Source organism: Nycticebus coucang, chromosome 17 (assembly GCF_027406575.1).
Source record: "Nycticebus coucang isolate mNycCou1 chromosome 17, mNycCou1.pri, whole genome shotgun sequence".
NCBI classification, from domain to species: Eukaryota; Metazoa; Chordata; class Mammalia; order Primates; family Lorisidae; genus Nycticebus; species Nycticebus coucang.
Window position 1 is genome coordinate 89,434,272 of NC_069796.1, and position 11,767 is coordinate 89,446,038.

Genomic DNA, 11,767 nt, shown 5'->3' on the forward strand with positions numbered 1-11,767 from the left:
CCGGGCGTTGTGGCGGGCACCTGTAGTCCCAGCTACTCAGGAGGCTGAGGCAAGAAAATCGCCTAAGCCCAAGAGCTAGAGGTTGCTGTGAGCTGTGTGATACCACAGCACTCCACCGAGGGTGATAGAGTGAGACTCTGTCTCTACAAAAAAAAAGTACTGGTCACAACCTGGGGCTTGCAACTGGCATAGGAAGCAGGAGTGGTCTCATGGGACAGAGCCCTTAAGCTGTGGGATCCGACACCATCTCCAAGTGGATAGTTTCAGAACTGAGCTGGAGGACACTCAGCTGGGGTCTGAAGGGGAATTGCTTGTTGGTGGGGAGACATCCCCACACAAGTTAGTGACAAGTGGTGAGCGGAGGGTGTGGGACCAGGAAGAACACTTTCCCTAGTCTGTGGCTGTGCCAGCAGCCTTCCACATGTTAGCTCATCTCTCCTCACAGTAGCCTGCAGACACAGCAGCCACTTTAGACACAAGGCTCACAGAAGTCAGGTTGTTTGCTCAAGGTCAGCCAGCGAGCTCAGGGTGCTGTCTTTTTGCTTCACACAATCTCTATAAGACATGGCATCCTGCAAGACACAGAACACCTGTCCTTCATCCTGACCTATCAAAGATCGTTTTGTGATGTCACCATGCTGTTCAGTTTCAGGATCAAACTCCAGCACCGTCACACAAATCTGACATTGGGGATGGAAATGGACATGCTGGTGTATGAAGTGGATCAGTGGCAGGAGAGTCTGCATTCGGGTTTCACATTCAATCCCACAAACACACAGCAAGTGCTAAGACCACATCTGGGTGTTTCTGTTCTGGGAATGTTCCCTTCCTCAAAGAGGCACACTGACAAGCTCCCCGGCTGAGGGGCAAAGGCAGGGGTGCACACAGTGTCTGCTGTGTTCTAGGCTTTTCCAGAACAAGTGCTCCTCTGTCTGATGGCATGATGTCAGGAATGGAGACAGTTACATTAAATATACAAAAGATAAGACATTTGCAGAGGTGGAGACATAAACAGGGTGACCAGGCAGCTGCTTTTTAAAACCTGGCCACTAGGAGGAGGTGGCGTTTCAGCTGAGAGCTCAAGACTAGAAATAGTGTGTCCCAGAAGAGTGTTCTAGAATGAGAGACTGCCTTGCAAAAAGTCCTGGTGGGGACCCAGCTCAGCAAGTTGGAGGAAAAGGAACAAGCCTGATATGGCCACAAGTGCAGGGGTGGTGGGGCTGGCGGGGACTCAGGTTTGTGTTCCCATCACCATGGGTGTGTGCTGGGGTGATAATGTGTGTTTGGAATGATCACACTATACATTTTAGGGCATTTTCTTTTTTTTTAATTTAAAAGAAATTTTAACTTTTTTTTTTTATTAAGTCATTTGTACATAGATCATGAATACATTTTATGCCATTATGGAATTCAATGTGTTGATTATTTATACAAATTGGAATGCTTATATCCTACTAATTAACATAGCCTTCACCTCATTTACCCAATTACAATGTTAAGACATTTGTGTTCGGGGTGGAGATAAGATGGCGGACTGAAGCCAGCTTTCCACAGAGGCTCCCATCCAGAAGGAGAGTTAAAGGACAGAAATTTAGCAAGTAACCTGGTGGATTAGAGCTACACCAAGAGAGAAGGTTGAAGAATGCATATCAACCCCGCTGAGGTGAGCTGAGACCTCAAGGATACAAACAAAAGGTACAAAATCCATCACCAAGCTGACAGGAGTCCCCTCTCCCATGAGAACGGCTTGGAGTGCCCCACAAACAAACAAGCAGAGCTCAAAGGGCCTCCCACTACACTCCATGGGAGACACCCTCTAAAAACTGGACCTACCTCCCCTACTAGGGTGCCACAGTGTTCTCCTGCCAGGCATAAACTGTATAAAACTGTATATATTCTCTACCTGCAGTTTTGAGCTCCCAGCACTCCCCTCCACTCTCACTCTGAGGTCTGGAGGCCTGTTCCCCAGGAGTCCAGATTCTTGGATGATTTCTCGAGGGGTGTGGACAGGGCCTGGACTTCAGCTGGTCAGTGCTGATTCTGCAGCATGGGAGTGAGGAGAGGATGGTCAGCTGAGAGGGAACCACAGCTAAGAGGGAACCAAGTCAGAGCGGCAGTGCCCCAAGGCGCAGAGCAGCAGCCGATTTTGGCAATAATAGGGCTCACCCCCAGATATTCCGAGGTCATACCCCCGTCTCTCTGGGCAACCAGAGGAGGTCGGACATCTTCTCAGGTGGCAACCACCATGGAGCAGACCTGGAACCAATGCAGGCCCCATAAGTAAAGGGTTTGCCTGAGGCGGTACCGGCCTGGAGTGCGGGGACTAGAAAACGCATGCGCAGTGCCAGCTGACTCCCAGGGCAGGGCTGACCGAGAAGACCGCTTTACTCAGCCTAAGATGCACCCGGCCCTCAGGGGATCATCAACCTATAGGCAAAGGAAGGCAGGAGGCTAGAACTGACAGCTAACCACGTTGCAAATACAAACCTGCAGGAGCAAAGACAGGGCCTTTGCTCAAAGGCCTTTGCTCAAAGGCTCAAACTCAAAACAGCTTCTCTTCTGCAGGAGAATTTAGCAGGGACAGAAAAAAATCCCTGCAAGGTTGTTCTGTTCTGTCAGTAACATAAATCAGGGGCGGACCTGGAAATGAGTGAACACCGCCCAGTCTCCATCAAGCACCCGAGGTTGTCAGGCCTCACCTCCCCCTGCTAAATAGAGGCAGAAAGCAGTGACCTAGCTGAGCAGGTATAGATTTCCTTGTGATTCAGGCAGGTGCAAACCCCTGGTGTCACAGCCCTGCGGGGCTATCAGTGACTGGGTGTGACAGAGGTGCAAGGTGGGGAAGAAGTCATCAACCTTCCCAGACTAATTATTTGCTAGGTGGGTCCTCCTGACTTCACAGAGCACAGGAGCAAGTCATATTTGAGTTCTCAGCAGACCCCTGCAATCCAGTTGCCAGAGACCTTTTAAACCCTCCCACCTGAGACAGGTGCTGACAGAGACAATTGATTTGGACCTTTTGAACTGAGCCAATCGCCCAAGGATTATCCAAGTGGTGCCCTGGGTGTGTGGTTGTAGGAAGGTTTGATTTTCCTTTTCTAATTGTTGCCTGGGGCAGGGAGCGGGGCGACTTAATTGCTGGTATTTCTCCACAGCTGAGACTTCAACCCAGAGTAACTGTTTTACTAGGGTTGGACAGAGACCAGCTGAAAATAAGACAGAGCCACTTAGCCACACCACACCAAACAGGTCCCCAGTTTCTCAGGCAATAGCACTGTACGGGTCCTCAACAAAGCTCCAGGGGAAAAGTCAAGTGGTGTAAAATAATCATGAGGTAAAATCAGCAGAAAAACTCTGGTAACATGAATAACCAGATAGATCAATCCCCCCAAGGAAAGATATGGCAGATGTAACTGAAGATTCCATTCATAAATAGCTGGCTGAGATGTCAGAAATCGAATTCAGAATTTGGATCACAAACAAGATTAATAGAATGGAGAAAAATTTGGAATTAGAAATTCGAGGAGCAATTCAAAAGTCAGAATTAGAAATTCGAAGAGAAATTCAAAAGTTGTCCCAAGAATTTAACGAATTTAAAGACAAAACCACCAAAGATTTTGATGTACTGAAGCAAGCATTTGCAGCCCTCAAAGGTGTGAAAAATACAGTAGAATCCCTCAGTATTACTACAGAGTGGAGCAAACAGAAGAAAGGATTTCTGACATTGAAGACAAAGCTTTTGAATGCTCCCAAACTCTCAAAGAGGAAGAGAAATGGAGAGCAAAAACAGATCATTCTCTCAGAGAGCTCTGGGATAATTCGAAGAAGGCTAATATCTGCCTCATTGGAATCCCTGAAAGTGATGAAGTGGCCTCACAAGGCACAGAGGCCTTTCTCCTTGAAATTATGAAAGAGAATTTTCCAGACATGCCAGGAGATTCTGAAATTTAGATAGCAGTTTCAGAACCCCAGCACGACTCAACCCGAATAAGACATCCCCCAGGCATATCATAATTAACTTCACTAAAGTTAATATGAAGGAGAAAATTCTGAAAGCAGCCAGACGTAAGAAATCCATAACCTACAAAGGGAAGAATATTAGAATGACTGCAGATCTCTCTGCTGAAACTTTTCAACCAGAAGAGGGTGGTCATCAACTTTTAATCTCCTAAAGCAAAATAAATTTCAACCCCGGATCCTGTATCCAGCTAAACTGAGTTTCATTTATGATGGAGAAATTAAATACTTTAATGACATTCATATGTTGAAGAAATTTGTCATAACCAAACCAGCTCTTCAGGATATTCTCAGACCTGTCCTCCATAATGACCAGCCCAATCCTATACCACAAAATTAAACTCACTCAGAAATTTTTGATCAAACTCCAACTTCCACAGTGGTGAAAGGATTAAAAATGTCCACTGGACTTTCGAAAAACTTGATACCCAAAATTTTACCAGACTTATCAATATTCTACATTAACGTGAACGGTTTAAACTGTCCTCTAAAGAGGCACAGGTTAGCTGACTGGATACAAAACTCAGGCCAGATATATGCTGCATACAAGAGTCACATCTTACCGTAAAAGATAAATACAGACTCAGGGTGAAAGGATGGTCATCCATATTTCAGGCAAATGGTAATCAGAAAAAAGCAGGTGTTGGGGCGGCGCCTGTGGCTCAGTGAGTGGGGCGCCGGCCCCATATGCCGAGGGTGGCGGGTTCGGACCCAGCCCCGGCCAAACTGCAACAGAAAAATAGCCGTTGTGGCGGGCGCCTGTAGTCCCAGCTGCTCGGGAGGCTGAGGCAAGAGAATCACGTAAGCCCAAGAGTTAGAGGTTGCTGTGAGCCATGTGACGCCACGGCACTCTACCCAAGGGCGGTACAGTGAGACTCTGTCTCTACAAAAAAAAAAAAAAAAAAAAGAAAAAAGCAGGTGTTGCAATTCTATTTCCAGACACAATAGGCTTTAAAACAACAAAAGTAAGGAAGGATAAGAATGGTCACTTCATATTTGTTAAGGGTAATACACAATATGATGAGATTTCAATTATTAATATTTGTGCACCCAACCAGAATACACCTCAATTTATAAGAGAAACTCTAACAGACATGAGCAACTTGATTTCCTCCAGCTCCATAATAGTTGGAGATTTCTTTTTTTTTTTTTTAAAGTCTGTACTCCATGATTTTATTTATATGAATTCTAGAACAGGCAAAACTCACCTGTTTAGATAAACATCAAAGAGTAGTTACAGGTGTTGGGAAAGAGTGGGAGATGGGTGAGAGGAAGGAGGGGGGTTTAGAATTGATGGAGGGAAAGTGCTGGGGAGATTCCAGGGACTGGGAAATGTTCGGTTTTGTCGGTGGTCACATGGATAAATCAGTATCTGCGATTCATCTGTGCATTTAACTGTATGTAAATTATATGTAAAATATTTTTTAAATCATTATGATACAGTATTTAGATTCCAATGGCTACATTTAAATTAATGTTTTATTTTCAAATGTCAATGCTTATAGTACACTAGATTTTCTGCATTTTTTAAATCTTAGGACAAAAAATTTTAGAAGTCATCTTAAAAATGTGTGATGGATGCATAATTTGCTAACAACTTTAGGGAGTACCCACATGAAGTGGTAATCCCTTAGTGGGGCTAGAGGATTCAAGGAAAAACCAGAAAGGCAAACACTGGACAGGGCCAGGTCCCAGCACCAGAGCTGTGCTGTAGGAAATGGGCTTTGTCTGGTCAATTACAAGTTATAGTCACCCCCAATGAAAGGGGGTACATTTCAAGACCCCAGTAGAGTCTGAATAGTACCAAACTTGATATATATTATGAAGGAATTTCTTTTTCCTTCACAAGGTCACAGATAGAAGATTCTTTTTAAAAAATATACATCTGTATATATATATATAAAAATACGTAAATTTTTAGATAGGGGTTCTCACTATGTTGTCCAGCTGGATTGGAACTCCTGTGTTGAAGGAATCCTCCCAACTCAGCTTCCTGAGTAGCCAAGAATAGAGGCACCTGCCACCCTGCCCAACTGCAGACTTACTCTTACCATAGACCTTAGCAACCTCAGCATATGGATTTTTTTTTTCTTTCCTTATTTCACCTTTTAGTGAAATACTTCATGGCTTATCTGTGGCAAATATGAATCACCAGAATCACGACTTTGGGGCCTTCATTTAGTGAAGTAAGGGTTTCTTGACCACAGACTGTGTCACCATCTGACAGTGGAGATGTCCACTCAGTGACTAGTGGGCAGGTGTAAGGACAAAGGAATGATTTATAAGGATTCACATCCCAGGCAGTAGGGAGGGGGAAGAGTCAAGAGTTTGTCCTGCCCACTCAGAACAGCACGCAATTTAAAATTTATGAATTGTTTGTTTCTGGAATTTTCCATTTCATATTTTCCAACTGCAACTGACTGCTGGAACCTCAGAGACAGAACCTGGATAAGATGGGACTACAATGGTAGGAGGACCTGGAACTCTGCTTGCTTCAATAGCTCCTGAAAAGCAGATGTTCCTTTTCTTGTATGTAGAGCTACTTTTTGCTTCACTAATTCAAACATAGGAGAGCACATCTGTATGGTCGGGATGAGCCAGCTGATCAGTGAGTGTCTCTGAAAAAGGGCAGCGATCGCATTCTCCCACCACCAGCCTTTATCTTGCTCATCGCCAGAAACTGTGAACTTGTGCGGGCTCTGACCAGTCCATAATCCTACATAGCCCACAAAAGTGGTTCCGGTGAATTCGACCTGTCCGTTCTTTAAGAATTGTACATCCATGGTCAGCTTGTGTAAGGTATCTCCATAGGCATAATCCAGCTTCCGACCGTGGTAAATTTGACCTCTGGAGTCTTGAGCCACAATACTGGTGTAGAAGGCGGAGGACTGGTAGGCCAGGTTGACCAGCAGGTAGTCGGCCAGGCTGAGGTTGAGGAAGCGGGACATGCGCGGATCTCGCCGGTGAAAGGCTGAGGCAGGAGGCGCTCCAGCTCCATGACCACCTTTCCCATCAGGAGCGCATCCACGTGGGGACTCTGTCCCCGATGATCTGCACCACCGCGGCGCACAGCAACTCCCGGTCGTAGTTCCGCAGCACCAGCAGCCAGTTCAGCTCAGCGGCCACGTGCAGGCTCACGTTGAAGCGCGGGGAGGCAATGGGCGCGGTGGTGGTGGCCAGCCCAGGCCTGGCCAGCAGCAGCAGCTGCAGCAGCGCCAGCAGCGGCCCCAGGCCCGCGGCTCGCATGGCCAGGATTCGGTGCCGGAGGCCACAACTCCGACCTCTAAAAATCGGAGATTTCAACACTCCTTTGGCAGTGTTGGATTGATCCTCCAATAAGAAGCTGAGCAAAGAAATTTTAGATTTAAACCTAACCATCCAACATTTGGATTTAGCAGACATCTACAGAACATTTCATCCCAACAAAACTGAATACACATACTTTTCTTTTTTTTTTTTTCTTTATTGTTGGGGATTCATTGAGGGTACAATAAGCCAGGTTACACTGATTGCAATTGTTAGGTAAAGTCCCTCTTTACACGTACTTTTCATCAGCCCACAGAACATACTCCAAAATCGATTACATCTTAGGTCACAAGTCTAACCTCAGTAAATTTAAAGAAATAGAAAGTATTCCTTGCATCTTTTCAGACCACGATGGAATAAAAGTTGAACTCTGTAACGACAGGAATCTGCATACTCACACAAAAACATGGAAGTTAAATAACCTTATGCTGAATGACACCTGGGTCATAGATGAGATTAAGAAGGAAATTGCCAAATTTTTGGAACAAAACAGCAATGAAGACATGAATTATCAGAACCTCTGGGATACCACAAAGGCAGTCCTAAGAGGGAAATTTATAGCACTGCAAGCCTTCCTCAAGAGAACGAAAAGAGAGGAAGTTAATAACTTAATGGGCCATCTCAAGCAACTGGAAAAGGAAGAACATTCCAACCCCAAACCCTGTAGAAGAAAAGAAATAACCAAAATTAGAGCAGAATTAAATGAAATTGAAAACGAAATAATTATACAACAGATCAATAAACAAAAGGTTGGTTTTTTGAAAAGGTCAATAAAATAGATAAACCTTTGGCTAACCTACCCAGGAAAAAAAGGAGTAAAATCTGTAATTTCATTAATCAGAAATGACAAAGATGAAATAACAACAGACTCCTCAGAAATTCAAAAATCCTTAATGAATATTACAAGAAATTTTATTCTCAGAAATATGAAAATCTGAAGTTAATTGACTACTACTTGGAAGCACGTCACTTTCCAAGACTTAGCCAGAATCAAGTGGAAATGTTGAACAGGCCAATATCAAGTTCTGAAATAGCATCAACCATACAAAATCTCTCTAAAAAGAAAAGCCCGGGACCAGATGGCTTCACGTCAGAATTCTACCAAACCTTTAAAGAGGAATTAGTACCTATATTACTCAACCTGTTCCAAATATAGAAAAAGAAGGAAGACTACCCAACACGTTCTGTGAAGCAAACATCACCCTGATCCCCAAACCAGGAAAACACCCAACAAGAAAAGAAAATTATAGACCAATATCACTAATGAATATAGATGCAAAAATATTCAACAAGATCCTAACAAACAGAATCCAGCAATACATCAAATAAATTATACATCATGACCAAGTCAGTTTTATCCCAGGGTCTCAAGGCTGGTTCAATATATGTAAATCTATAAGTATAATTCAGCACATAAACACATTAAAAAACAAAGAACACATGATTCTCTCAATTGAAGCAGAAAAAGCTTTTGATAATATCCAGCATCCCTTCATGATCAGAACACTTAAGAAAATTGGTACGGAAGGGACATTTCTTAAACTGATAGAGGCCATCTACAGCAAACCCACAGCCAATATCATATTTAATGGAGTTAGATTTAAATCATTTCCACTTGAGATCAGGAACCAGACAAGGCTGCCCATTGTCTCCACTGCTCTTTAACATTGTAATGGAAGTTTTAGCCATCGCAATTAGGGAAGAAAAGGCAATCAAGGATATCCGTATAGGGTCAGAAGAGATCAAACTTTCACTCTTTGCAGATGATATGATTGTATATCTGGAAAACACCAGGAATTCTACTACAAAACTCTTAGAAGTGATCAAGGAATACAGCAGCGTCTCATGTTACAAAATCAACATTCATAAATCAGTAGCCTTTATATATACCAACAATAGTCAAGCTGAAAAAACAGTTAAGGACTCTATTCCTTTCACAGTAGTGCCAAAGAAGATGAAATATTTGGGCATTTATCTAACAAAGGATGTGAAAGATCTCTATAAAGAGAACTATGAAACTCTAAGAAAAGAAATAGCTGAAAATGTTAACAAATGGAAAAACATACCATGCTCATGGCTGGGAAGAATCAACATTGTTAAAATGTCCATACTACTGAAAGCAATATACAATTTTAATGCAATCCCTATTAAAGCTCCACAGTCATACTTTAAAGGTCTTGAAAAAATAATACTTCATTTTATATGGAATCAGAAAAATCCTCGAACAGCCAATACATTACTCAGAAATAAAAACAAAGCAGGATTAATCATGCTACCAGATGTCAGACTATACTGTAAATCAATAGTGATCAAAACAGCATGGTACTGGCACAAAAACAGAGAAATAGATGTCTGGAACAGAATAGAGAACCAAGAGATGAATCCAGCTACTTACCATTATTTGATCTCTGACAAGCCAATTAAAAACATTCAGTGGGGACTCAATGAATCCCCAACAATAAAAAAAAAAAAACATTCAGTGGGGAAAAGATTCCCTATTTAACAAATGGTGCTGGGTGAACTGGCTGGCAACCTGTAGAAGACAGAAACTGGACCCACACCTTTCACCATTAATTAAGATAGACTCTCACTGGATTAAAGATTTAAACTTAAGACATAAACTATAAAAATACTAGAAGAGAGTGCAGGGAAAACCCTTGAAGAAATCGGTCTGGGTGAGTATTTCATGAGGAGGACCCCCCGGGCAATTGAAGCAGCTTCAAAAATACACTACTGGGACTTGATCAAACTAAAAAGCTTCTGCACAGCCAAGAACACAGTAAGTAAAGCAAGCAAATGACCCTCAGAATGGGAAAAGATATTTTCAGGTTATGTCTCCAACAAAGGTTTAATAACCAGAATCCACAGAGAACTCAAACATATAAGCAAGAAAAGAACAAGTGATCCCATCACAGGCTGGGCAAGGGACTTGAAGAGAAATTTCTCTGAAGAAGACAGGCGCACGGCCTTCAGTCATATGAAAAAATGCTCATCATCCTTAATCATCAGAGAAATGCAAATGAAAACTACTTTGAGATATCATCTAAGTCCAGTAAGATTAGCCCATCTCACAAAATCCCTGACCAAAGATGTTGGCGTGGATGTGGAGAAAAGGGAACATTTCTACCCTGCTGGTGGGAATGCAAATTAATACATTCCTTTTGGAAAGATGTTTGGAGAATACTTAGAGATCTAAAAATAGATCTGCCATTCAATCCTATAATTCCTCTACTAGGCATATACCCAGAAGACCAAAAATCACATTATAACAAAGATATTTGTACCAGAATGTTTGTTGCAGCCTAATTCATAATTGCTAAGTCATGGAAAAAGCCCAAGTGCCCATCAATCCACGAATGGATTAATAAATTGTGGTATATGTACACCATGGAATATTATGCAGCCTTAAAGAAAGATGGAGACTTTACCTCTTTCATGTTTACATGGATGGAGCTGGAACATATTCTTCTTTTATACTTCATACTAAAGTATCTCAAGAATGGAAGAAAAAGTACCCAATGTACTCAGCCCTACTATGAAACTAATTTATGGCTTTCATATGAAAGCTATAACCCAGTTATAACCTAAGAATATGGGGAAGGAAGTGAGGGAGGGGAGAGAGGAGGGAGGATGGGCAGAAGGAGGGTGATATGTGGGATTTCACCTGAGGTGCATCTTACAAGGGTACATGTGAAACTTAGTAAATGTAGAATATAAATGTCTTAACACAATAACTAAGAAAATGCCAGGAAGACTATGTTAACCAGTGTGATGAAAATGTGTCAAACGGTCTATAAAACCAGTGTATGGTGTCCCATGATCGCATTAATGTACACAGCTATGATTTAATAAAAAAAAAAAAAAAAGACATTTGTGTTCTAGACCTGATAGATCCAACTTGTACCCTTGCAATATGCTCCATAGGTGTGGTCCCACCATTAACCCTCCCTCTATCAACCCACCCCTTTCCCCTCTCCCTACTTTTCCCTCATTCTTCCAGGGCTATAGTTGTGATTCATCTTTCATATGAAAATGTGAGTGATTATAAATTGGTTTCATAGTAGTACTGAGTACACTGGATATTGTTCTCATTCCTGAGACACTTTACTAAGAGGAATATTTTCCAGCTCCATCCATGTAAACATAAAGTTTTTCTTCTGTAGTTTTTGTCCCTTGTGAATGTAAACTGTTTCTAATCCTCTCTTCTGATCAACATGGAGAAAAACCATTTTGCACATCAATAGCTGCATTTATCATGCCCAAGTCTGCATTAATTTGCACTAGAAATGATACCACATTAGGAAGCAACTACTACTTGGCTAGGTTTCTAAAGCTCCAGTAAATGTAATCCACCACATCAACAGAAGCAAAAACAAAGACCCGTATAATCATTTCAATAGATGCAGAAAAAGTATTCAACAAAACTCAGCAGCATTTCATGATA

The 11,767-nt window shown here is 42.3% G+C and overlaps 1 pseudogene; it reads right to left on the reverse strand.

Moving 5' to 3' along the window:
- Positions 1-6,476: 6,476 nt before the first annotated feature.
- On the reverse strand, positions 6,477-7,263 carry LOC128568596 (N-acylethanolamine-hydrolyzing acid amidase-like; annotated as a pseudogene).
- Positions 7,264-11,767: the final 4,504 nt, after the last annotated feature.